Source organism: Salmo trutta, chromosome 1 (assembly GCF_901001165.1).
Source record: "Salmo trutta chromosome 1, fSalTru1.1, whole genome shotgun sequence".
NCBI classification, from domain to species: domain Eukaryota; kingdom Metazoa; phylum Chordata; class Actinopteri; order Salmoniformes; family Salmonidae; genus Salmo; species Salmo trutta.
Window position 1 is genome coordinate 33,120,535 of NC_042957.1, and position 27,350 is coordinate 33,147,884.

At 41.3% G+C, this 27,350-nt stretch overlaps 1 protein-coding gene across 4 annotated transcripts in view; it reads right to left on the reverse strand.

The window, feature by feature from the left end:
- ankrd6b (ankyrin repeat domain 6b) overlaps positions 1-27,350 on the reverse strand; it is a 61,585-nt gene extending 34,235 nt beyond the window's left edge. For 2 of the 4 annotated variants that reach the window (XM_029753979.1, XM_029753966.1), the window contains exon 1: positions 27,253-27,350. The gene's annotated coding sequence lies outside the window, so the exon portion shown is untranslated. Of the gene's footprint in view, positions 1-22,071; positions 22,557-27,252 lie in introns of those variants that run through there. The other 2 variants (XM_029753986.1, XM_029753971.1) reach the window with 1 other exon arrangement.

Consider the following 27,350-nt stretch of genomic DNA (forward strand, 5'->3'; position numbering starts at 1 on the left):
CCACACAATGAGACCTATAACAAACGCGCTAGAATGAACGTGTTTGTGCTCTTGTCATTCTAAGTCGCTGCCGGCTGTCTCTAACATTCCCATCAGTGAGGGCACTTTCTCCCTCCATTTGTTTAAGCTCACATCCATCCACCACAACAACAGTACATCTTTCTTTAGCATGCTCTGGGGCATAGACTAGCCTAACACACAGGGATTTAACCTCTTGTGTTCTGGACCAGCTGTAGCTCTACTCTAGAGATCTCCCTCTACTCTTGCATAAACCTTCCAGAGCTAGCGCCGATGGGGACAGAGGGGGTTACATAAGAAGCCATGAAGCCACAGCAAGATGAGAGGAGCCTCTGGATTGAAAAATAAGGCCTTGCTTGTGTTGTTTTTTTTATGTCTCAGGGCATCTGCTGGACCAGTTTCACTAACTCAGTGAGCCGCCAGCTTGGCTGGGACCCTTATTGCTTGGGTCAAGCATCTTTGTTGTTTGTAATGAAGTAAGCAGAGACAAGATTCCTGAGTCTGACCCCAAAGGATTGTGATCTATTTCATTTTCTGGCCGCATATAATTTGTTTTATTTTATTTTTTACATTTGACTGAAATACAACTTGTAGCTGTGGCTTCTTTGGTCATGTTTTATGCTGTAGGGGTGTTCCCCAGCGGAGTATAGAACAGGGATCAGCGACGTGATTAGACAATGACTGAGACAAGCACTCAGTCCAGAGCAGGATTGGCTCCCTAGTCCCCAGTATTTAGTCAAACTCAGCCATCTGTCTTTCCCCACCCCCACTTCCAGCAAACTGAGGCAGAAACAGAGAGAGAGACAAAAGACAGAAAGAGAAAAAGAGTGAGAGAGAGGGCAGAGAGAGGAGAGGGCAGAGAGAGGAGAGGGCAGAGAGAGAAGAGGGCAGAGAAAGAAAGGGCCGAGAGAAAGAGAGGGCAGAGAGAGAGATAAGGAGAAAGAGAGAGATTAAATCAAAACTTTGACCCTTTCGCTAATCCCAAGATCTATTTCAGAGCTCATAGCCCCGGTTCCTCCAGGGGTGGAGCCTTGGAAACCTCTGACACACACAGATCAAGGAGTTTATTTCTGAATCAGAGATTTATGGTAATCACTAATCACAAAATCGAAATAGTCAGATAGTTTAAATAGTCTAAATATAGATCCTATACTTTCAAATGACCCAATTCCAAAAGTCTATTTTGGGCGACTCGTGATTGTCAGCCTTGAGGAAAGACTCCAGGGCTGTTGTTACTCTGAGGTAGTTGGACAGTGATAATTAAGCTGTTCTGTGTGTGACTGATGCCTGCCAGATGTGAGACTGGAGATAACGCTAACAGCACTTCGAAGACACTCAACATCAAAGGTATTACCAGGGGTCGTAACCTCTATAGCAAGCCAAGATTTCAGCCTCATATGCAGACATTGACAATAAATAAGTGAGGTTTAGGATGTTGTCACAAGACCAGCGCTGCCACAGTAGTATACACACACTTCCAGCTGTGGGAAGATACTGTACTGACCAAAGACTCTAGACTCTGGTCAATCTAGTTATCCTAATCATCTGATTTGGATTCATTGTCCTGGACCACCGAACAGAAAAGGCCCCTTGTGTTAGTCAGAGAGAGGCCAGTCAAACACAAATCTCTCTCTTTCCGTCTGGGTAATTCCACGGAAATGGAATTACGCTTTGACTCAGATTTCTCACTTTAAAATGTATGCCAGACAAAAACCATTGATTTCAAAGTTTAACAAACCATATAACTCTATGCACAAGGACTACTTTGAACACAAACAATTTTACAAAAACACATTTACTGGAAGACCTGCGCAGGTGCAAAGTTTGGTAACAGAAAATCTCCTTCGTTTTTTATGTGACCACCTTTTCCAAAAACTCTGTTAAATACAGATGTAGGATCTTCATTTGAGCCAGTTTCTACAGCAGAAATATTATACTGCAGCAACAGAAAATGTGAATTATTATATTATTATATTATAATTAATGGAATTTCTTTGTATTGGTTGCTACATTTTCCGTTAGGACAAATCAAGTCTGCCATTTTAAAGTGGAAATTACAAACTTTAAAAGCCTTTTTAAACCTCACATTCACTACAAGTTTTCATTTCCTGTAGCGCAGGGAAATTCTCAGCAACAAGTGTGATTAAGAAGTGAAATTAAGATCCTACATCTGTATCTGCTCCGATTAAGTTTTAAAGATGTCTGCAGAAAGAATGGAGTGTCAGCTATGACATTACACTTTGAGTTGGAAACAAATATTTTGGTTATTGAACTAGAGTAGGTGAAGTGGATTTACATTCAGTAACGGAATTACGGTAATGGAATTATATCATAGGTCCCTGATCTGTACTATACAGAAATGCATAAGTATGGATATGAATATCATTCTCTTTATGGTGATGTTTCCTGAATAGGCACACAAAGGTAGAAATATGCAATATCCTTATTTTGCATATTTGGATATTAGCCTACACACTGGCTATTATTGTAATGAACTCCGCTCCAAACAAAACCACATTTGGTTGGTCCGGACCAGACCAAATCTGAAACAATCATAGACAAATATGTTTCATAAGTTTGGAAATCACGGTACAGCAACGTAGAGTACAGTGGAGTAAAGTACAGTACAGCATAGCACAGTTCAGTAGAGTACAGTAGAGTACATACAATAAGATAGGTTCTGTAGAGTTAGGGTACAGAACAATACAGTACATCATACTGTACTATACTCTAGTGTGCTCTACTGTACTGAACTATCCAAACTTGTGAAACATAGACGTCTATGATTGGTTCAGATTGGCTCCGGCCAGGGTCAACTGACCAAATTTCAACTACTTTTCAACGTCCATGGACGTCCGGTGTCGGTCGGTGCTCAGTGGGTGAGGATGCTTGTTACAGTAAATGGAAAGAGGGTAGGTGTCAGTAAGAGCCAGGAGAGGTGACATTAACTGGAGAGAGAGAGAGAACAGAGAGTGGCAGTGAGAGAGAATGAGAGGGAGGTGTTGTCCAGACTGTTTTCAGTCTTGCTTTGACCACCAGACGACAGAAAGCCGAAGAAAAAAAATGATGAGCTGAACATAACAGTATGCCAGTGGAAGGGAGGACAGTAGCATGTCCTTTCTATCTACTGTGATTTACCATTGTGGCCAATTCAATTGCAGTAATTCTGTTACTAAGTTTTAATCACTTACAGTTTTTTTATCGCTTTGGTACTATTTTCACAAGTATGTGGTCAAAGTTCACAACTCTTAGTACAAAAATCAAAATAGATCTTCAAAAAGGCTGTTTTAAAAAAACTTTAAAGCACATTTTCAATTGACTAAGTACAACAGACAACACTCGCACAGTAACCTTTCTTTATATGAAATTCCTTTCATATAAAGTAATTGCCTTTCACAATGCAATGCTCATAATACTTTTCATATGATTCTCTTCTCATTTGTTTAAATGCATTTGACCATCACTTAATCCAACTGTGCTTAATGGTTAATCACTTAACCATTTAGAAAAGCTACAGATTTTACACTGGTTTGTCTACTATATATGGATTTTGAGAACTACAGAAATAGAATGTGTGTTTGTAAAGTATACACATCGAAATGACATGTATGATACATGATGACCATACATAATGACTACTCATTATTGCTAATTGATTTCACATAGTGGTAACCGCAATTGGCCACCATATAAAAGTGGGTGTGTGAACACCTGCAATTTCTTTCAACACGGAGCAGGATAGACAGCAAGGGAGAGGACGAAATCAAAGAGCTAGTGGAAAAGGGGCCCGTCAGAGAGGTGGGCATGGGCCCAAACAATCAGGTCAAAGAGGTGGGCATGGGCCCCGTCAAAGAGTTGGACATCAGAGAGAGAGGGGGAGGCAGACGGCAGGGAACTGTTGTCTAATGAAGTCCGGACCAGCGTCGTTGACCACGTGGTAAACAGAGGCCTTACCATTGCAGAGGCTGCCAAATGAGTTCACCCCATTCTGAAAAGATACATTCAATCTTGAGAACATTTCGCCAAGAAAACTGGTAAGTCTGAAGGATATGCACTATGCTTTACCATTTCATTTACAGTAAATAAATTTGTAATGCATGTCAATTCACAAAACATGTTACAGTATGATCTATTGACAGTATACTCTGTTCTACCCTCAGAATTGACAGAAGACCCCATGGTGGTGTCTGTGGCCGTGTGCTGAACGACCAGCAGGAGTGGGCAGTGGTGGAAATAATGAGGGCCAGGAATGACATACGGCTGTCCGAAATAAAGCAGGCCATTGGGGAGAACGATGACACCTTTGCCAACGTGGCATCCATCAACCTACCAACATTCACCCGCCTTTTGAAGAGACACCAGGAATCTATGAAACCCATTTACCCGGTGCTTTTTGAGAGAAACAACGACCGGGTGAAACAACTGAGGGCCGAGTATGTTCAAGTACAACACTATATACTGTATTACTGATACTATTTTATGCACATGCTATTTCACAACATCATATTGGAACTATACTGTAAAAATACATTTTTAAAGGGTGATTGTGAGTGATGCTACTGTGAACCATCACAAGTATACACTACATGACCAAAAGTATGTGGACACCTGCTTGTCGAACATCTAATTCCCAAATCATGGGCATTAATATGGAGTTGATCCCCCCCCTTTGCTGCTATAACAGCCTCCACTCTTCTGGGAAGGCTTTCCACTAGATGTTGGAACATTGCTACAGGGACTTGCTTCCATTCTGCCACAAGAGCAATAGGGAGGTCGGGCACTGATGTGCAAATAGGCCTGGCTCGCAGTCGGTGTTCCAATTCATCCCAAAGGTGTTGAAGTAAAGGTGGTCTAGAGTGTTTTTTTTCTCCTCTGGTTGCATGTGACATGCTGGTAGAAATGAGGTAAAACAGATTTAAGTTTCCCTGCATTAAAGTCCCCGGCCACTAGGCACACCGCCTCTGGATGAGCATTTTCGTGTTTGCTTATGGCCTTTTACAGCTTGTTGAGTGCCCTCTTAGTGCCAGCATCAGTTTGTGGTGGTAAATAAATGAAGAATGTGGCGAAAAATATAGAAACTCTTGGTAAATAGTGTGGTCTACAGCTTTTCATGAGATACTCTACCTCAGGCGAGCAAAACCTTGAGACTTCCTTAATATTAGATTGTGTCCACCGGCTGTTATTTACTAATAGACAGAGACCGCCACCCCTTGTCTTACCGTAGGCAGCTGTTCTATCTTGCCGGTGGACTGAAAACCCCGCCAGCTGTATGTTATCCATGTCGTCGTTCAGCCACAACTCGGTAAAACACAAGCTATTACTGTTTTCAATGTCCTGTTGGTAGGATTGTCTTGATCTGAGCTCATCCATTTAGTTATCCAATGATTGCACGTTGGGTAATAGGTCTGATGGTAGACGGGGATTACTCAATTGCCGTCGGATCCTTACAAGGCACCCCGACCTACGTCCCCAATATCTCCGTCTCTTCTTCATACGAATTACAGGGATTTGGGCCTTATCGGGTGCCTGAAGTAAATCCTTTGCGTCCCACTCGTTAAAGAACATTTTTTGTCTAGTACGAGGTGAGTAATTGCTGTTCTGATATCCAGAAGCTCTTTTTGGTCATTAGAGACGGTGGCAGAAACATTATGAACAAAATAGGTTACAAATAATGCGAAAACACACACAATAGCACAATTGGTTAGGAGCACGTAAAATGGCAGCCATCTCCTCCGGCGCCATCATCAGCTCATTAAGTAGTGAATGAGGACATTCACTGTGATGTGGATGAGAATTTATGGCCAAATGCTCAAGACAGGCGTGACGCAAATGAATGCGTGCATTACATTTGATTAGACAGTAGACCTACTGTATGTGGCAAATATATCTGAAAAAAAGATATTGATTACACATTGGGTATATATTATGGAAATTATAGATTTTCTGTCAATTTTGTTGGGTAATGTAAGCGTATTGCCTAAAACTGTAATCTGCTGTAATTTACAGTACTGTAGCATCCTACTTTCAGGATTTCTAAGGGCGATTTGAAACTTGTATCTTGCATTATATGCTATTGGATAACTAACTGGTAGTTAATATGACTAAATTGAAAATATATTAAGCTGTGTTTTGGTGATTAAACCAATGTTCTATTACATTTCCCAATAAACTTATATTTTGAATCAAATGGTTGTGTGATGAGATGTTTACATCCAAATGAATGCACAAAATGACAGGTTTTGGATGAAAGAATGGCTGCGTTTCAAGTGGGACCAGTTTTGTGCTAAAAGTTGTGAAAATGTACCACATACTTGTGAAAATAGTACCAGTACCAAAGCAATAAAAAAAACAAATAATTCATTACCAAACTTTATATCAGTAAAAACACTAACTAATTGGTAGGTCTACCTTTACTGCTTACTTATATAAACTTTCATTATCCTCCCTCATGAGGGAGAGAAATTAGAAAATATCTTAAAGATATGTGGAGTTTTGGTAATAGAATTACAAAGCAATTTTTCTTAAACTTACAGTTCAGAAGGCAAATGATTTCTCCAACTAAAAATAAGTGATATTTTTGGGCAAGGGGATTTACTTCAGCATTATTATGTTTTGATGTATTTCAAAGACCTGCTTTCCATCTGTTTGACCAGAAATCAAAGCCTTTGCTTATTTAAAAAAAAATGTATGATGGAAAATTGTCGATATATATTTATTTCCCTAAAAGAGACTCTTAGCTTTCATTTGACACGCTCCTATGAACTTCACGTTGGGGCTCACGGGTTCGTTTATATGGAAATGCCCCTCTACACACACACACACACACACACACACACACACACACACACACACACACACACACACACACACACACACACACACACTAGCAAGTGCACAGCAAAGGGCCTGCCAGCCTTGTCACCCAGTCTCCAGCTGCAGAGGGCTAACAAATGTTTGTGTGAAATGAAGGCTGAGGCGCAGCCTGAAGAGAAGACTTACTCCCCCCACTACCACTGCTTTGTTTGGAGCATCTCCTTTCAGCCTGCCTCTGAAAAGAAGGACCAAACATCAATATGTTTCAGCAGCGTGGGGTGGGGGGGGACCATCTCAGACCCACATTGTTTTTAAAGGACCTCTTGGCCGCAGAGACTCAATGTTGCTGTTTCAAAGCTAATTTCTACACATTTTTCCAAGGCTTATGCCGTGTTCTTCATGCTATGTGAGTGACTGAAACATAACTAAATCAATGGTGGCCCCATGTCATGACTGTCTGTTTTATTTTGGTGATTGTTAGTTCTCAAAGATAATCATATTAGAAAATACACTGAACAAAAATATAAACACTACATGCAAAGTTTTGGTTTCATGACCTGAAATATCCCAGAAATGTTCCATTGGCAGAAAAAATATGATTTATCTCAAATTTTTTGCACAAATTTGTTTACATCCCTGTTAGTGAGCATTTCTCCTTTGCCAAGATAATCCATCCACTTGACTGGTGTGGCATATCAATAAGTTTATTAAACAGCATGGTCATTACACAGGTGTACCTTGTGCTGGGGACAACAAAAGGCCACTCTAAAATGTGCAGTTTCGTCACACAACACAATGCCACAGATGTCTCAAGTTTTGAGGGAGCGTGCAACTGGCATGCTGACTGCAGGAATGTCCACCAGAGCTGTTGACAGAGAATGTAATGTTCATTTCTCAACCATAGGCCGCCTCTAACCTCATTTTAGAGAATTTGGCACTACGTCCAACCGGCCTCACAACCGCAGACCATGTATATGGCATCGTGTGGGCGAGTGGTTTGCTAATGTCAACACTGTAAATAGAGAGCCCTATGGTGGCGGTGGGGTTATGGGCAGGCATAAGCTACGGACAATGAGCACAATTGCATTTTATCGATGGCAATTTAAATGCAAAGAGATACCGTGACGAGATCCTGAGGCCCATTGTCGTGCCATTCATCTGCCGCCGTCACCTCGTGTTTCAGCTTGATAATGCACGGCCCCCCATGCCGCAAGGATCTGTACACCATTCCTGGAAGCTGAAAATGTCCCAGTTCTTCCATGGCCTGCATACTCACCAGACATGTCACCCATTGAGCATGTTTGGCATGCTCTGAGTTGGCGTGTACGACAGTGTGCCAGTTCAAAAATCAGAAACTTTCTGTCCAAAAATGACGCAGAAAAATTAATCCATGCTTTTGTTACTTCTAGGCTCGACTACTGCAATGCTCTACTTTCCGGCTACCCGGATAAAGCACTAAACAAACTTCAGTTAGTGCTAAATACGGCTGCTAGAATCCTGACTAGAACCAAAAAATTTGATCATATTACTCCAGTGCTAGCTTCCCTACACTGGCTTCCTGTTAAGGCAAGGGCTGATTTCAAGGTTTTACTGCTAACCTACAAAGCATTACATGGGCTTGCTCCTACCTATCTTTCCGATTTGGTCCTGCCGTACATACCTACACGTACGCTACGGTCACAAGACGCAGGCCTCCTAATTGTCCCTAGAATTTCTAAGCAAACGGCTGGAGGTAGGGCTTTCTCCTATAGAGCTCCATTTTTATGGAATGGTCTGCCTACCCATGTGAGAGACGCAGACTCAGTCTCAACCTTTAAGTCTTTACTGAAGACTTATCTCTTCAGTAGGTCCTATGATTAAGTATAGTCTGGCCCAGGAGTGTGAAGGTGAACGGAAAGGCTGGAGCAACGAACCGCCCTTGCTGTCTCTGCCTTGTCGGTTCCCCTCTTCCCACTGGGATTCTCTGCCTCTAACCCTTTTACAGGGGCTGAGTCACTGACTTACTGGTGTTCTTCCATGCCGTCCATGGGAGGGGTGCGTCACTTGAGTAGGTTGAGCCACTGACGTGGTCTTCCTGTCTGGGTTGGCGCCCCCCCCTTGGGTTGTGCCGTGGCGGACATCTTTGTGGGCTATACTCGGCCTTGTCTTCGGACGGTAAGTTGGTGGTTGTAGATATCCCTCTAGTGGTGTGGGGGCTGTGCTTTGGCAAAGTGGGTGGGGTTATATCCTGCCTGTTTGGTCCTGTCCGGGGGTATCATCGGATGGGGCCACAGTGTCTTCTGATCCCTCCTGTCTCAGCCTCCAGTATTTATGCTGCAGTAGTTTATGTGTCGGGGGGCTAGGGTCAGTCTGTTACATCTGGAGTATTCTCTTGTCTTATCCGGTGTCCTGTGTGAATGTAAATATGCTCTCTCTAATTCTCTCTTTCTTTCTTTCTTTCTTTCTCTCGGAGGACCTGAGCCCTAGGACTACCTGGCATGATGACTCCTTGCTGTCCCCAGTCCACCTGGCCATGCTGCTGCTCCAGTTTCAACTGTTCTGCCTGCGGCTACGGAGCCCTGACCTGTTCACCGGACGTGCTTGTTGCACCCTCGACAATTACTATGATTATTATTATTTGACCATGCTGGTCATTTACGAACATTTTAACATCTTGACCATGTTCTGTTATAATATCCACCCGGCACAGCCAGAAGAGGACTGGCCACCCCTCATAGCCTGGTTCCTCTCTAGGTTTCTTCCTAGGTTTTTGGCCTTTCTCAGGAGTTTTTCCTAGGGAGTTTTTCCCAGCCACCGTGCTTCTTTCACATGCATTGCTTGCTGTTTGGGGTTTTAGGCTGGGTTTCTGTACAGCACTTTGAGATTTCAGCTGATGTACGAAGGGCTATATAAATAAATTTGATTTGATTTGATTTGAGTTCCCGCCAATATCCAGCAACTTCGCACAGCCATTGAAGAGCAGTTGGACAACATTCCACAGGCCAGTCAACCACCTGATCAACTCTATGCGAAGGAGATGTCGCACTGCATGAGGCAAATGGTGTTCGCACCGTGTACTGACTGATTTTCTGATCCACCCCTCCTACCCTTTTATTTAAGGTATCTGTGAACAACATGCCTATCTGTATTCCCAGTCATGTGAAATCCATATATTAGGGCCTAATGAATTTATTTCAATTGGCTGATTACCTTAAATGAACTATAACTTGAAATTGTTGCATGTTGCGTATATATTTTTGTTAAGTATACTTTTTCCACTTTTTTTACGTTACAGCCTTATTTAAAAAAAATATTAAATACATTTTACTCAACAATTTACACACAATACCCCATAATGACAAAGCAAAAACAGGTTTTTAATTTTTTTGTGTGCAAATGTATAAAAAAAAGATCACATTTACATAAGTATTCAGACCCTTTACTCAGTACTTTGTTGAAGCACCTTTGGCAACAATTACAGCCTTGAGTCTTCTTGGGTATGACGCTACATGCTTAGCACAGCTGTATTTGGGGAGTTTCTCCCATTCTTCTCTGCAGATACTCTCACGCTCTGTCAGGTTGAATGGGGAGCGTTGCTGCACAGCTATTTTCAGGTCTCTCCAGAGATGTTCGGAATCTGGCTGGGCCACTCAAGGGCATTTAGAGACTTGTCCCGAAGCCACTCCTGCATTGTCTTGGCTGTGTGCTTAGTGTTGTTGTCCTGTTGAAAGGTGAACCTTCTCCCCAGTCTGAGGTCCTGAGCACTCTGGAGAAGGTTTTCATCAAGTATCTCTCTGTACTTTGCTCCGTTCATCTTTCCCTCAATCCTGACTAGTCTCCCAGTCCCGGCCGCTGAAAAATATCCCCACAGCATGATGCTTCCACCACCATGCTTCACCGTAGGGATGGTGCAAGGTTTACTCCAGAAGACAAGCTTGACATTCAGGCCAAATAGTTCAATCTTGGTTTCATCAGACCAGAGAATCTTATTTCTCATGGCCTGAGTCCTTTAGGTACCTTTTGGCAAACTCCATGTGGGCTGTCATGTGCCTTTTACTGAGGAGTGGCTTCCGTCTGGCCACTCTACCATAAAGGCCTGATTGGTGGAGTGCTGCAGAGATGTTTGTCCTTCTGGAAGGTTCTCCCATCTCCACAGAGGAACTCTGGGGCTCTGTCAGTATGACCATTGGGTTCTTGGTCACCTCCCTGACCAAGGCCCTTCTACCCCGATTGTTCAGTTTGGCTGGGCGGCCAGCTCTAGGAAGAGTCGGTGGTTGCAAATTTCTTCCATTTAAGAATGATTGAGGCCACTGTTCTTGGGGACCTTCAATGCTACAGAAATTTGGAACCTTTCTTGGAGCTTTACAGACAATTCCTTCAACCTCATGGCTTGGTTTTTGCTTTTACATGCACTGTCAACTATGGGACCTTACAAAAAATAACTGTTTTCACTTTGTCATTATGGGGTATTGTATGTAGATTGAAGAGGATTTTTTTTTATTTAACCCATTTTAGAATAAGCCTGTAACGTAAGAAAATGTGGAAAAAATGTATAGCTCCATTATCTTTTTACATACTTTATCTGGTTTTAGTAATTGTATGTTTTTTCAAATATTTTTTGGAGTGGTGGCCTGTCGCTGCTATATTAATATAGGCGAAACACCTTAAATCCTCTGCGCTAAAACACTTAATGATAGCAGATGTGGTTGTGCTGAAAGAGCAAGGAGCTGTGGGTAATGACAAGCGTTTACTGTACCAATAAAAAGGTTTAGAGCACCTGCAAGGCAAAGTGTGAAGAAATATATTTTTATTGTCCAACCAGGCTATTCACTTGTTCAATGGCCTACTATTTATGTCAAAAGGTGCACTTCTGTTTTACAATCACACTAACCACACAATTCCCTAAAATTTCAATAAAAAATACAAAACATAGTAGTAGTAGTTGTAGTAGTAGACTAGTAATCCATCATTAAATGGCCCCTTCCTTCCTCTCCTTCTCATTTATCTTGTACGTTGATAATAGGCATTGTCTCACCACCTGGGAAGTGAAACCGTAATCAATGTAAAAAGAATCTCATCCATATAACACTATCTGGTTTCCTCATCTCATATAAGTTTAATGGGCCCCCTGCCCCAGACGTCCATTATGGGTCATCCTTTCCCAGTTACACACCTGGTGCCGCGCTGACCTCTCCATCACACTGGCACGCTAATCAGCTCCCCGGGGATCCCCAGGGAACCCAAGAGACGGCCAGGCGGGGGAAACAGCTAGGCAACTCCTACACACACTGACTGCATGCATGAGCGCTTTCATGATAAACACAAAACTGAAGACACTGGCTATACTCCAATGCACAATTAGGCGAGGCCTATGCATCACCCTCAGACAAACATAATTCAATCACACATACTGTATTAAGACTGATTGGATAAAATGGGGATATTATTTACAGCACAATGCATGATCGCATAATTTCCTCCCTTTATGTCACAGTTTTAATGTCTCTTGTTGACATCTTTAATATGTAAAACTGAGTAGTTGGTTCTGGTTTCTCTGCATTACAGTTTTAATATGGTTGAAGAGAATTCTGATTGGCTAATCTTAAAGGCGTCCGCATGCTTCCCAACCGAAACGTTTTGGAAGAGTTTGTTCATATAAAATGACAACATTTTGTGCAGTTTTTTTTTTTTGGACTTCGGTAAGGGTTTTTTAAGCTGTTCGGGCACACTACATTTTTTTCTTGAGGCAAGCCGAAGTTGGTAGCTGAAGTCTACGCCCCTTCGTCGGTAATTGGTCAACGGTAGTGTTACGGTTGTCGTAAGGAGAGGACCAAAATGCAGCGGGAATATGTACACTCATCTTCTTTATTATGGACAAAGAAGGAAAAATCCAAAACAAACACGTATACACAACGACGACGACGACGACGAATACCAGGCCGGTAAGGCACAAAGCTATACACAGCACAATCTCCCACAAACTAACAGGTGAAAACAGGCGACCTAAGTATTTTCTGTGTTGGCCTGGTATGACTCTCAATCAGCAACAAGGATGTACAGCTGTTCCTGATTGAGAGTCATACCAGGCCAACACAGAAATACAAAACTAGAACAGCCCCTTAGAAATACAAACACAAGAACATACCCAACACCCCGGAACACATAAATCAAATACCCCTCTACAATACACGCACACTCCGAACCACCTAAATCAACTACCCCCTCTACATCGACACTTACACCAATAAACCCCAGAAACACTCTTCACAAAATATCCCTCTATCTAAACACATACACAAAACCATGAAAACAAATACCCTCTGCCACGTCCTGACCAAACTACAAATAACAAATAGACCCCTTTACTGGTCAGGACGTGACAGGTAGGGATTCTTCAGTAAAGTCTTTGTTGTCATTCAATGAGAAATCAATCAATCAAATGTATTTATAAAGCCCTTTTTACATCAGCTGACGTCACAAAGTGCTGTGAAATGAATGAAATACTGCACCAAACATCTTAGTTAGATGTAAAATTGCATGACTAAGACCTCCTCGACTATTTTGAGGAAGTGTATACTCACTACAGCGTCTCTAAATGGACAAACAGTACTATTGCCGCTTTTTTCTAGTTTTTCAAGTGAAGGTCTTTTAAAGGAGTAGCCAGTATACCCTTCCTCAAAATAGTCAGAATGAACCTGAAATAACTCAAGAAATCTGTCATTCATTTTCACGTTTTTGCCAAGGAGATCTGAGATCGTGCAATTTTACATCTAACTAAGAAGAATACCTTTTTTTTAAAGGTTTACTCTCTCAAAGTCACAAGTGCACAGGCACCTAGCACTGTTTGGTTAGCATGTTTCTGCAGTGCACATGAGATGGAGTTTGCTTCCATCTCATCGTCCCACACACAATGGCAGACCGAACGGAGGGTGGTGCGGCAGGTGCCGCTTCTCCTCCAGATGCTGTTATTTTATCTAAATCATCAGGTGTACGCCGACTCCAGCCAAGTAATTCTTGCAAAGATTTAAAGTACAATTGTGTTTTATCTCCAGTACATTGCCACGATTGTCAGTTATATAGCTGCTCTACTGATAATCTCAGTGAGTCCTTGCTGGGATGAGACAACCAATCTACTGTCGAGGAATGCCAACATCCCAGACAAACACATTGGTTCACCGTTCCATGGAAGCGGACAGTACACAGCATACTGTATCATAATGTTCTGAATAATGGCCAGGTGTACCTCGCTCCCTATTCTACTGAATCGGTTAGGAGTAACAAACACAAGTCCAACATATATTGGAAACTGCTAAACTACCTGTTCACCACCCTCCTGCTCTCCGGGGATGTGCACGTCAATCCTGGGCCTAACACCACCGAGTGGAAAGCAGTGGATGGCTGCGTCCTCAAATCACCGCCGTGGCGGAAGTGGGTGAGTGCTATGATTTCTCCCATGATTTCTCTCGAGTCACCGGCTCCAAGATGAAATTTGACTCCCCAAAAATATCCAAGTCGCTATACGTGATCCCCAACTAGGTCTGTTGCGGTGACTGTATTACCGCCACACCGGTGGTCAGGAGTCATGAAGGCAGTCAAATTCCACGTGACCGTTTAGTAACGGTAATTAGGCTTCTCTAAGCTCTGATGCTGCTGATGGTCATTAGTAGCCTACCAAACTTGCTAACTGCCTGGTACTCAGAACTCTATTGTCTCTCTAATCACTCTGACATCAATGCAAATGTTTTCGAAAATCTAATCAAACACTTCATGAGAACCCATGAGCTCATTTTGTGCAACATTTCTATAGGCTATGCAAATACATGAGAAAACAGAGTGATGGCCTCTACTAAACAGAGGAGGATCCCATCAGCTTTCTATAGGCTAGGCCTACTATATTTATTTCTAAATGTTTTCCTAATATTAAGCACATTGTTTATCTTTACAACAGGAGTATAGCCTACCTGGCTGGCATGAAAATGAACCACGGGAAAAGCGTCCTCCATTCGCTATTTAAGTGCATAGAAGACCTTAATTTTCCCCGCTGCCCCTGTTTTGAGACAGGTGCATGATAATGATCCATTCTAAATTAAAACAAATTTAACACGTATATGACAAGATTAAATCAAGAATAGTCTGATTAGCCTATCACTTGTGAATTATGCCCAGCATAAACTGGCTTTTATTTGTGCGACTTTTTGAAATGATAGTCGCCCACCTCATGTAGCCTAACCCATAGGCCTATATGTTTTGATAAGGTTTGTAATCACAACAAAAGTGGCCAAATAATACATTCTTAAAATTAAGCACATGAATCCGCTTTACAAGGGGTTTAGTGCCTAACTGGCATACATAAGCAGAGCTTGAGTTTCAAGTTTGGGGAAGATAATTTTCACCATAAAAATGCACTCAATTTTGATAATGGTGTTTTCCCGCTCATGGAACATTTGTGCTTATAACCTACTGCCATGTGCGCATTGCTGTACTTATAATGTGAAGAAATAGCCTAATAGTCTATCAACATTTTAAGGTAAATGTTCTGATCTGCTACGTCAGCCACATTGCTTAAAAAAGTTTTTTTGATGCTAGTGGTTGTATTAATTTGGGATCTATTGCATCCCACAACTGTCCAAGACTATGTTTGAAATATTTATTTATCGCACAGAATAGAATAGGTTGACTTTTGTACTATGGGTGATAGTAGATTGACATAGGCTAGTGCTTTTGCTGTTCGTTAGGCCTACTCATCTTGTTGGCTGACAAAGTAAATGTGGACAGTTCTTCCAATATCTTCAATATGCACCTCCGAATTGGATAAGAATGCGCACAGTTGCGCCCACGATGTGTCTGTCTTCACTTGTAGCCTGTGAGAAAGACCCGATCAAGTGATGGAGAGCCATGTGAGTGAGGGGTGCTTAAGCGCACAACGGCCACTGGCTGCAAAAGGTATGTATTTTCTAGGGGTGCATTACAGCCACAAAGGCATTATCAAGTGCTTGTCAAATTGTGAATGAGAGACTAATGAAGGGTGTACAACCTGCGCAAAAAAACTGAGCATAGCTCATGCCTTTCAAGCGACTTTTTTCAAATCATCATTAGTCACATCATGCAGCCTTGCAATGTATAAAAAATCTAAACATAAAGCCCAACGTTTGTAGAACAACTAAAGTTACCTTAACTCTAAATGAAGCATATAGGAGTACCTATTTCTTTGTTAACTTTTCAACACTGAATAGCCGCATGTGCACACTCCCTCAAATCATTTGGAGGAAATATTTATATTTTATTCAGCTTTGTTGTCACGTCCTGACCCTTGTAAGAGGTCATTTTCTATAGTAGAGTAGGTCAGGGTGTGACAGGGGGTGTTTTTGGGTGGTTTTCTATGTTTTCTATTTCTAGGTTTAATTCTAGGTTTCTATTTCTATGTGTTTTTTTGGGGGGGTTGATCTCCAATTGGAGGCAGCTGGTCCTCGTTGCCTCTAATTGGAGATCATATTTAAGTAGGGTTTTTTTCCACCTGTGTTTGTGTGCAGTTGCATTCTGTTTAGTCTCTGTACCTGACAGAACTGTAAGTTGATCGTTTCCGTTTGTCATTAGTGTTTTGAGTTAATAAATATCATCATGAGCACTCAACATGCTGCGTTTTGGTCCCCTCTATATGACGCCCGTTACATTTGTTCAATTGTTTTCTTCATAATATAAAATAATGCCACAGAATCCTGCTAAATGAAGTAGTGTAGCCCACAGCCATTTGGCATAGCCAGATCAGGATCTAACATAAGGACAACTCAGAGTATGCTATTCTGTTCTTCTGAAATAGACTAGATGTTCTTCATATCATGCTTCTTTAGACATGTCTACAATAAATAATGGATTTATTGTGAAGGCGTAGGCTATATTACATGGATTTATTAGACTTTTTAAAATGTAGATGTTCCAAAGGTGTGTGTGTGTGTGTGTGTGGAAGCCAGGAGAGCTAAATATGTTTGTTAATTAAACTGAGACTGACAGTTATTTGCTTGACAATCACCGGCTGACGAAATTTCGTGACCGCCACAGCCCTATCTCCGACTCTGCTTCTGGCACGCAAAATGTTTTAAATAGTTCCCCGCATCCAGTGCAAGCGCAAGGGATAGTTAATTGTACAACCAAACTACTTTTTTCAATGTGTAAATCATGCTTGAGTCTTCTGGGACCCACAAGCTAATTCCAAGCGACTACTAGGGGGTCACTTGAAAATTCGCAATGACATTCCAAAAAGTGATAAAATTCAACATCTTCTCACAGACTTCCGCTGCCTTTCAGAGACATGGCTCCATCTGCTGCTTTGATTGTGCCTGGCTACAATGTTATCAGGAGAGATAGGATTGAAGGAAGAGGAGGAGGTCTGATTTATATTAAAGAACATATCCGATGTAAACAAATTGATAACGTGATAATGAACTATGTATTGGCCTAAACGTTACACTGTCTCCCCAAATGTCTTCTACCCTTATTGGAATGTACGCACCACCTTCCACCAAAAGTGGGTTTTTTTTTAATCAGTTTAATAACATGCTTAGGGAATGTGATTTTGGGAAAGAGGTATCTTAATGTGAGATTTTAACATTCATTATGAAGACAAGTCTTTGTAGGAAATCCCTCAAACGGATCACTAATACCTTTGAACTCACACAGCTAGTTAAAGGGCCAACCAGGGTGACTAAAACACATCTGGTGTTCAGTAATAAACCAGAAAGAGTGACTAAATCACTCAATATGGTAACTGGGCTGTCTGATCATAATCTGACACTCATAGCCAGAAAGCTTTCTAAGTACAGGTTTAACCTCTCTACTGTTAGAAAGCCTGATCAGCTCAGAATACCTAAGAGTGAATTAAATCATTTTGAAAACATAATTAAGGGAATTAACTGGAATGATCTCTTGTCCTATACAAATTATGTGGAAGCTGATAGTCAGGCTTGTCTATCCACAATCCAAACTACAATAAATGTCTTCCTAAAGAAAATCTAATCCAAACCTGGCCAAAAGTTCACTCTTCCTTGGTTAAATGGAGAAATCTGGAAACTGATGAAAGAAAGAGATCATGCTCTAAAAACAGCCCTAAAGTCCAAATTAGAGGGAAATTATAAATTGATCTGGGAGAATCTAAAGTTAACAGGGAAAGACCATAGTAACACTGCAAAAAGACTAGAAATCGATGTGAATGACAGGATGCAGTCGAACTGGCAACAGCCTTCAATTCCTACTTTGTTGACTGTCAAGGTACTGACACAGAGCCCCTCCACTGGTTTCTTGGGCTCAGCGCCAGTGAATGATTCTCAACCTGTCTTCATCATAAGGGAGGTTTCTGAGTCAGAGGTGAACAAGGTGATTAGCTCACTAAAGGGGGGGGGGGGGTTCCAAGGGTCTGGAAGTCAGCCATAATAACATCCATCTTTAACATTTTACGTCATTTAGCAGACACTCTTATCCAGAGCGACTTACAGTAGTGAATGCATACATTTCATACATTTTTTTTTTTCTGTGCTGGCCCCCTGTGGTAATCAAACCCACAACCCTGGTGTTGCAAACACCATGCTCTACCAACTGAGCTACAGGGAAGGCTAATCAGGTGACCCTGCTGACATGAGTAACTACAGGCCCATTAGTGTACTACCTCGAAGGTTGCTGAAAAGTGTAGCAGAGCAACTGATTGCCCACCTCAAAAACAGTCCCTTCACATTACCCGGCATGCAGTTTGGCTTCTGAGCAAAACACTCCACAGAAACGGCCAACTGCTTTATTCTGGAAAATGTGAAGTCCAAGATGGGCAAAGGGGGCGTTGTTGGGGCTGTGTTTCTAAACCTAAGGAAAGCTTTTGATACTGTTAACCATGAGGTTCTTGCAATGGAAATTTGAATGTTTGTGCTTTTCTTATAACTAATTTCTGTCTTCTATTCATGTGCTGTTCTAATAACCAATTTCTGTGTTCATGCAAGTGGCTGACTGTACAAATCCTCATTATCAGTAGGTGCAATTTGGCAGTACGCCCAGAACCTTGTTTTGAGAATGAATGAAAGATATCTCAGTTTCAAGGACTCAGTTTAGAGAGAAAGAAGCCTTGTGAGGTGTTGGTCTGTCACATGTTATGAACCAGTATTGGTCGGTCACATGAATGAAACAAAACAGTAATGATTAATTATGCTAAATCATGCAAATATAACTTGTCTGTGTATAGTCGTATATAAGACAACTTCTGGGTCTGCCCAGGTGGAGCTCCTGATTGACATGTGTAATATGGTGCATTGAGTTGGTTGGAACCTCTCCTGCACACTGACAATAAACAATTATTCATTTAAGATTGACTTTGAGTATCCCTGTGTATGAATTTCCACGATGTTCTCATCACAAAACTGTCCAAGTTCAACATTTCCCCCGATGCCCTGAGATGGATGAAATCATACCTTGAAGGCAGAACCCAGTGTGTCAGAGTGAGCAATGAGCTGTCGCCCACCCTCAGCTATGATGTGGGCGTGCCCCATGGGTCAATACTGGGGCCCCTCCTGTTCAGCCTGTACATTTAATGGTCTGCCTTCTGTCTGTACTGGGTCTGAAGTTCAAATGTATGCAGATGATACAGTGATATATGTGCATGCAAACAACAAGCTGCACAAGAACTCACCACTGTAATAGTCCATCTTACAAAGTGTCTCAGTGACTCATGTTTGCATCTCAATGGTAAAAAAACAGTCTGCATTTTCTACACAAAGAGGGAAACTGATGCTTCTGAGCCAGATGTCTATGTATCAGGGGAGAAGCTCCAGGTGATATACGATTTTAAGTACTATACCTTGGCCTAATACTTGATTCCAATCTCTCTTAAAAAGCATGTGAAAAAGGGTAACTCAAATAACGAAATTCAACCTATCTAATTTCCAATTCATATGAAATTGTTTGACTACAGAGGTAGCAAAACTATACTTCAATGCTATGATACTCCCCCACTTAGCATACTGCTTGACTAGTTGGGCCCAAGCTTGTTGTACAACATTAAAACCCATTCAGTCTGTATACAAACAGGCTCTCAAAGTGCTTGATAGAAAGCCCAATAGCCATCATCACTGTTACGTCCTCAGAAAGCATGCACAAAATCTTGTGCAATATTCAAGATCCTAAATGGTCTGGCTTCCCCTCCACTTAGTACTTTTAGTCAAACAGAAAACCCAAACCCATGGCAGCAGATCCACAAGGTCTGCCATGAGAGGTGACTGTAATAGTTCCCTTACAGAAAAGCACATTTAGTCAATCTGGTTTCTTTGTGAGAGCTTCCCATGTCTGGAACACACTGCCATTAGACACATGCAACTGCACCACCTATCGAACCTTCACAAAAAAAACAGAAAGACATGGATAAAGGTCAATCAGACTTGTGAACATAATTCCTAGCTGTGTATTGCCGCTTTCCATGTTATCTGTAGCTTGTGAGGTGTGGAACCACTTTGCTGCTTTTATGTATTTTGTTTTGTTGCATTTTGTGCCATTTCTCTGACTGTGCTACGTGTTGCTTGTCCTATGTTGCTCTGCATGTGCTCACTGCTCATTGTTTGTCTGTATTGTAATTGTTTTCAATAACCTGCCCAGGGACTGCGGTTGAAAATTAGCCGGCTGGCTAAAACCGTCACTTTTCCTCAAACGTTGATTAAAGTGCACTGTCCATGTAAATAAAACTCAAACTCAAACTCAGGATGTTTGATGCAGTATTTGTCAATGAAAAAAACAATTTGCATGAAAATGAGTCTCTCATTGAAAGACAACAAAGACTTTATGGAAGAATCCCTACTGTTGACCAATCACCGACGAAGGGGCGTAGACTTCGGCTCCGAACGTTGCCTTGCCTCTAGAAAAATGCAGTGTGCCCGAACAGCCGAAAACAAACAAAAAAAACGTCTTCATAATATACGCACAAACTCTTCCGGTTGGGAAGCATGCGGACACCTTTATCCTCTTCTGACAGAGCTGTGACTCAGAAATGTCTACCTAATCTGTTATCACTAAAGTGTCCAGCAGCTCCATTTTTATTACCTTTATTTAACTAGGCAAGTCAGTTAAGAACAAATTCTTATTTACAATGACGGCCTACACCGGCCAAACCCAGACGACGCTGGGCTAATTGTGCACCGCCCTATGGGACTCCCAATCACAGCCGGTTGTGAAACAGCCTGGATTTGAACCAGTGTGTCTGTAGTGACGCCTCAAGCACTGAGATGCAGTGCCTTAGACTGAACCACTCGGGTGCCCAAGGAACGCTTCAGAGACTGTCTCAGAGTACCCTTCCCCAACAGTATGTTTTACAGAAAATTACAGAATTTGACTTCTCATGTCCTTATTTCTTACCATCCATAAAAGCACATAAAACAATCTAGCTGGAGGAGGCCAGGGTAATGAGGGGAAAGAAATGAGTTTATAGTTCAACAAACACAGATCAAATCTACTTGAAACAGACAGTTAGCCCTTGGAGTGTGGTTGACACTCAATCATGCACCTATTTACATAAATGCACCACCTTGGAGTGTCTTTCTAATGATGAAAGGCAATAAGCTTAACTATTCTGCATATGAAAAACAGTGAATGTGTTTTCCGCTTCAGAATGGATTATTTAACAATCTAAAGCTATCCAAGAAGACAGAATAATTTCTTTACATTTATATAAGCTTTCTTTCTATTAAATGCGGTTTTGTACTGCCTAGGGGATTTCTGCTAATGATTTACCTTCGACCTGTAATTGACTCTGACAATAATAAGGCCCTTACTTACAAGCTCTGCTTACAGTCCACTAAGACGCAAAATGTGGCTGTCTGTGTATATCTCTCTGATATGCCTGTTTTTTTCTCAACTTTCCCCTCAATTTAAAAACTTTCTCCCTCTCCTTCACCCAGTTAGGCTAGTACATATACTGAAATAGATAATACATTATTTTATTCATATAGGCCTAGATATACAGTATATGGCATTGTCGTTGGTACCCCTTGGGCACGTGGATTTCTACTACCCATCTGGGACCAGAGATGTCCCGCTAAACATACAACTGTTCAAAAGGCGTCAATTTTGGTCTCAAACTATCAATAATCCAAATGGCCAAGAAATGTAATTTGACCAACGCAGCATAGGCTACACATGGTCCCAGATTTGAACATGATTAAATCAAAAAATCAAAGAAAATATTTGATCTGCTCGGGGTAAAACATACATCATAGCAAAAAGTATCAGATACTGAGCTCATACCAAAATGTTCCACGCGTAATTCGCCAGACGAACTCTCCGTCCGATTACAAATCCTTGGAAGATTAAACCCGATTTGAAGAATGAGAAGCGGTGCGGGCTATTTACATAGAAGGACAACAAGAAGCTTGAGGGGTCTGTCGATGGCTCCGTAGTTTATCCAGGCAGAAAGTAAAAACAGATGGGGCGGGAGCTACGCGCACTGAGTCCCAACTCCCAAGTAAACTCAGTCGGAGCCTGTCTTCACACTACCACCCGCTCTGTCCAATTTGCATATCAATAGATCTTGTGACAGCCTCTGTTAATGAGGTAAAATGAAGGAGCGCTGATACAATCCCACTATTTGGGAAGAGAAGCAGTCCATCGGTTCTGCACCCTGCGTCACCCTATGGGGCAGCAACCCTGTCACTGGCCTGTCACTTTATTTCCTACTAGAAAGTGAAAGGCAATTCCGGTTCTTTCTGTGCTATCCTCAACAGGCTACTCATGTCATGCTATGAAATGCATCTTACTGAGTAGACTAGTTTATCATTAACCAGCAATAACCAAAACATGTATTTTTTTTTGGGGGGGGGGGTATTCAGCAATCAACTTGGCAAATCATACTTTACAAGCAACTAAATTAGGTGAGTGGGGCATGCAAGATTATCCAAATCTGGATCATGTTTACTTTGTCTTTGAACTACACTGTTAAAATTAAGTGAGTTCTAACACTAAAACTAGTGGCAACTGAGCTGCCACCACCTGAAATGAGACAACCTTAACTTTGCTGGAGTATTGAAACACATGTTGTGAGACAGATGGAAGGTGTACTGAAACATTCATTCTGAGGTGTTCTGAAACATCATATTGACATGGTGTGTTGTAACGCCAAATAATGAAGAATTGTGCAACACCTTGACAGAGATGGGTAGCACGAACACGGAAAAGGTTGAAAATACTTATGGTGTTTCGAGTCCTGCCTAGAGCAGAATTAGCTCCCTTCTGGAGTTTCCAAAATCTGTAAATGGGAGTCCCCTTTCTTATTGCATATTAATTATATTGGTAACCCTTTATTTTAAGGGTCCATAATAAACCATTTAAGGCCATTAAATTGTGTTTTCATCATTTATTAATCATTACTCCCACGTTAATAAACCTGAAGACTGGTTGAGCGCACTAAAGCAGTGTTTTGACAAGCAAAAGACCTGGGTTCACATCCACCTTCTCACATCACATAAATACCAGTGATGAAGGCTCACTTTACACATGTTCAGAAAGTATTCACACCCCTTGACTTTGTCCACATTTTGTTCTATTACTGCCTGAATTTAAAATGTATTATATTGAGATTTTGTGTCACTGGCATACACACAATAGCGCATAATGTCAAGGTGGATTTTTTGTTGTTGTTGAAATGTCTTGAGCCAATTACTGGAACTTGATCAACTGAGAAACAGCTTCTGTGAGAGTGTGGCAATCACAAGTTCAACTTTTTTGAGAGGTGGGTATCTTGCTGTCTCCTCACATTCCAGAAGAAATGGTGTGAAATAAAATAAAAGTTTGGGTGTCCTACCCTTAGTGAAGGGATAGTTTCATACACAGAAACCACATCATGGAGAGTGGCAGCCTGTCCCCATGACGGCAGCTGCTTAAGGTCTAGCCTCCGTCATATCCTTTCACCTAGACGATGTGAGCCAAGCTCGGGAGGTTATTCAAGTGCCGCTGTTAATAAGAGCGTGAGCGTACACAGATATCTCTGCCTGTGGTAGAGCGAGCCCTTTGTGATTCCTGCTCTACGCCCTGGAGATGTGGAGATGGTTGTAACCTGACCTACCAGCAGCTCTCATCCATGGGAGCCGTGAGAGATTCTTGTGTTGGGTTGACCTGTAGCTGAGGCTAACGGTAGCACAGCGGCTTTGTTTGACCACATTAGGCAGGGTTATAGCTTAGATGTGAGAAACATATTTTGTCTGTCTGCCTGAGCCGCCTTGGCTTTGACCTTATTTTATTGTTATTATATATATATACTTAAGAAGCATGAGCACCCTAACAGGTACAAATAGAGTCATACAGTGAAGTACTTTTCTATTATGTTATTTCATCACCCAGGTAACAGACACTGAGTGTACAAAACATTAGGAACACCTTCCTAATATTGAGTTGCACCCCCCTTTGCCCTCAAAACTGCCTCAATTTGCCGGGGCATGGACTCTACAAGGTGTCGAAAGCCTTCCACAGGGATGCTGGCCCATGTTGATTCCAATGCTTCCAACAGTTGTGTGGGGTGGCAGCGTAGCCTAGTGGTTAGAGTGTTGGACTAGTAACTGAAAGGTTGCAAGTTCAAATCCCCAAGGTACAAATCTGTTGTTCTCCCCCTGAACAATCACTGTTCCTAGGCTGTCATTGAAAATAAGAATTTGTTCTTAACTGACTTGCCTAGTTAAATGAAAGTTGGCTGGGTGGTAGGCCATTTTTGATACACACAGGGAAACTGTTGAATATGAAAAACCTAGCAGCAGTTCTTGATGCAATGCTGCTGGCACCTACTACAATACCCCATTCAAAGGCACTTTTGTCTTGAATATTCACCCTCTGAATAGCACATACATCATCCATGTCTCAATTGTCTCAAGGCTTAAAAATCCTTCTTTAACCTGTCTCCTCCCCTTCAACTACACTGATTGAAGTGGATTTAACAGGGGACATCAATAAGGGATCATAGCTTTCACCTGGATTCACCTGGTCAGTCTATGTCATGGAAAAAGTAGATGTTCCTAATGTTTTGTACACTCATTGCATTGTAACCTGCATTGTAACCCGCTGTACTTTGAGGGTAGGTTATCGGTCTGTCTGATTTGTGCGCGTTAATACTTTTAATACTGAGCCTTATTGTATGCTATACCATGTGGCAATAGCATCTATGGTTTGAAAGCGTTCAATACCCCTCATCGAGTTAGCAGTGTCTGTAATATGATGCAGGCCATTAAGACAAACACGTCACTTAACAATACTCAGGGACCTAAGGCGACAGCGGCCATTTCAAAGCAACAAGCAAGGTAGAACATTTTCAGATGAACCTCCAAACTTGTAAAGAGTAGGCCTGATATCTGTTTAGAAGTAGGTAACTAATGGGATGTATTCATCAAAAATCGAAACTTAGTATGTTCAATAAAGTTCCCAAATAATTCAAATGTAACTTATTATCTGTAAGAAGTAGCAACAGTATCTTCAAAACAAATAAATCTATATGTGGTAATAAAACGATACTGAAAACACCTCAAAGATACTGCAAGCCTCCTGCTTTTACTCAGGCTAATCCCACATAAGAAGGTCCCATAAATCTGACAGTCATATCTCTGTCAGATTCATAGAACCCCAGGGCAGGCAACTGTTATTGGAAGGCTTACTTTCAATAACAGCATTCCCATAGTTCCCCACAGTCATCTCCTTATTTCAGTGCTCAAATTGCACCACATAATTGACAACACAAGCATAATAGTGAGTGAATGACTGAGCTGCCACATAAAAAATACTACAGTTTACTATAGAATACTATAGTACTTACTATAGAATTATGTAGTAAACTGTAATATACTGTAGAATACTATACTACACACTGTAGTATACTTCGATGAGGTGTAGTACTTACTTTAGAATTTGGTAGTATACTGTAGAATATTATAGTAAATACTACAGATCGCAAAAACACTACAGTAAATACTACAGTAATTTACACAAAAATACTACAGTCTGCAAAAACACTACAGTAATTACTATAGTATATACTACAGTATTTCATTTGCATACACCCTGCCCATTCCCCTCACCCTTACAGAATAAAAATGCAGTCAGAGGTCAGTATAACTGCAGTACACTGTAATACAACTGTAGTTAGAGTGCAATATAACTGCAGGATGCTACAAATAACACTTTTTTACTGCAGTAATTTTGCAGTGTAACTGCAGTTGCAGTGCAGTATAACTGCAAAACACCACAGTCAACTGCAGTTACTGCAGTTTCAAAACAGGTTATGGAAAATTTGCTCTTTGAGTAGGCCTATTTTTTTGGTTCAGTAGGTTTCCTCAAGGAGAAAACCCCCACTTCTATGTCAAAGATAATAAAACAAAAACACTACAGTAAATACTACATTATAAACTAGGTGGCTCGAGCGCTGAATTCTGATTTGGTATATCACGAGTATAACGAAACATTTTTTCTAAACTAATTACATTGGTAACCAGTTTATAATAGCAATAAGGTACCTCAGGGGTTTGAGGTATATGGCTACAAGAATTACTATAGTATATACTACAGTAGTTTTTTACCACAGTATTTACACTATTGTAAACTGTAAATACTACAGTATAATAGTCATGTCCGCAACACTACAATAAATACCACAGATTTCACTGCAGTGTTTATTCTGCAAAAACACTGCAATGCCCTTACGAAAAAAGGTTGCAGTCAGAGTGCAGTATAGCTGCAGTAGACTGTTGCTGATTGGCTGAAATCCGTGGTATATGAGACAGTATACCACGGGTATGACAAAACATCTATTTTTACTGTTCTAATTATATTTGTAACCAGAATTAAGGTACCTCGGGGGTTTGAGATATATGGCCAATATACCACAGCTAAGGGCTGTATCCAGGCGCTCCGTGTTGCGTAGTGCATAAGAACAGCCCTTAGACTTGGTATATTGGCCATATACCACATCCCCTTGGGCCTTATTTTCTTAATGCGATATAACTGCAGTATGCTGCAAATACCGCGTCCAAATTAACAGTCTTTTGCAGTAACTGCACTTTCCTGCAGTTTCAAAACGGCATGATTTTTTTGTAATGGTGTACAGTCTGCAAAGTCTGCAAAAACACTACAGTGAAAAACTATAGTATTTAACCATAGCATACTATCGTTTTTTTCATGTGGGCTAGCATGAAGTGCATGGCAATCTTTTAAAACATTGTAACAACAATTTTCACGAATACTGTTATGTATTTCGAATTCTTACATTGTTTACTTTGTACTGGCTAAGCAACAAGTAAAGACATGTCGACGTACTGTAAACACTAAAAACATTCACATGAACATATGACGCACTTAGCTACTGTTTTTACTGGATGTGACGTCCCCTCAACAATAAGGTGGATGAACACTTGCTACTCATGGTTATTCAAAACTTTTTAGAGAAGAAAAACGTACCTTGCCGACATAATTGATGTGAAATTATTTCGGGTGTGTGCATCTGACAGACAACGCAGCCTAGCAAACCTATTCACAAGGAATTATTAGAGAAAGTT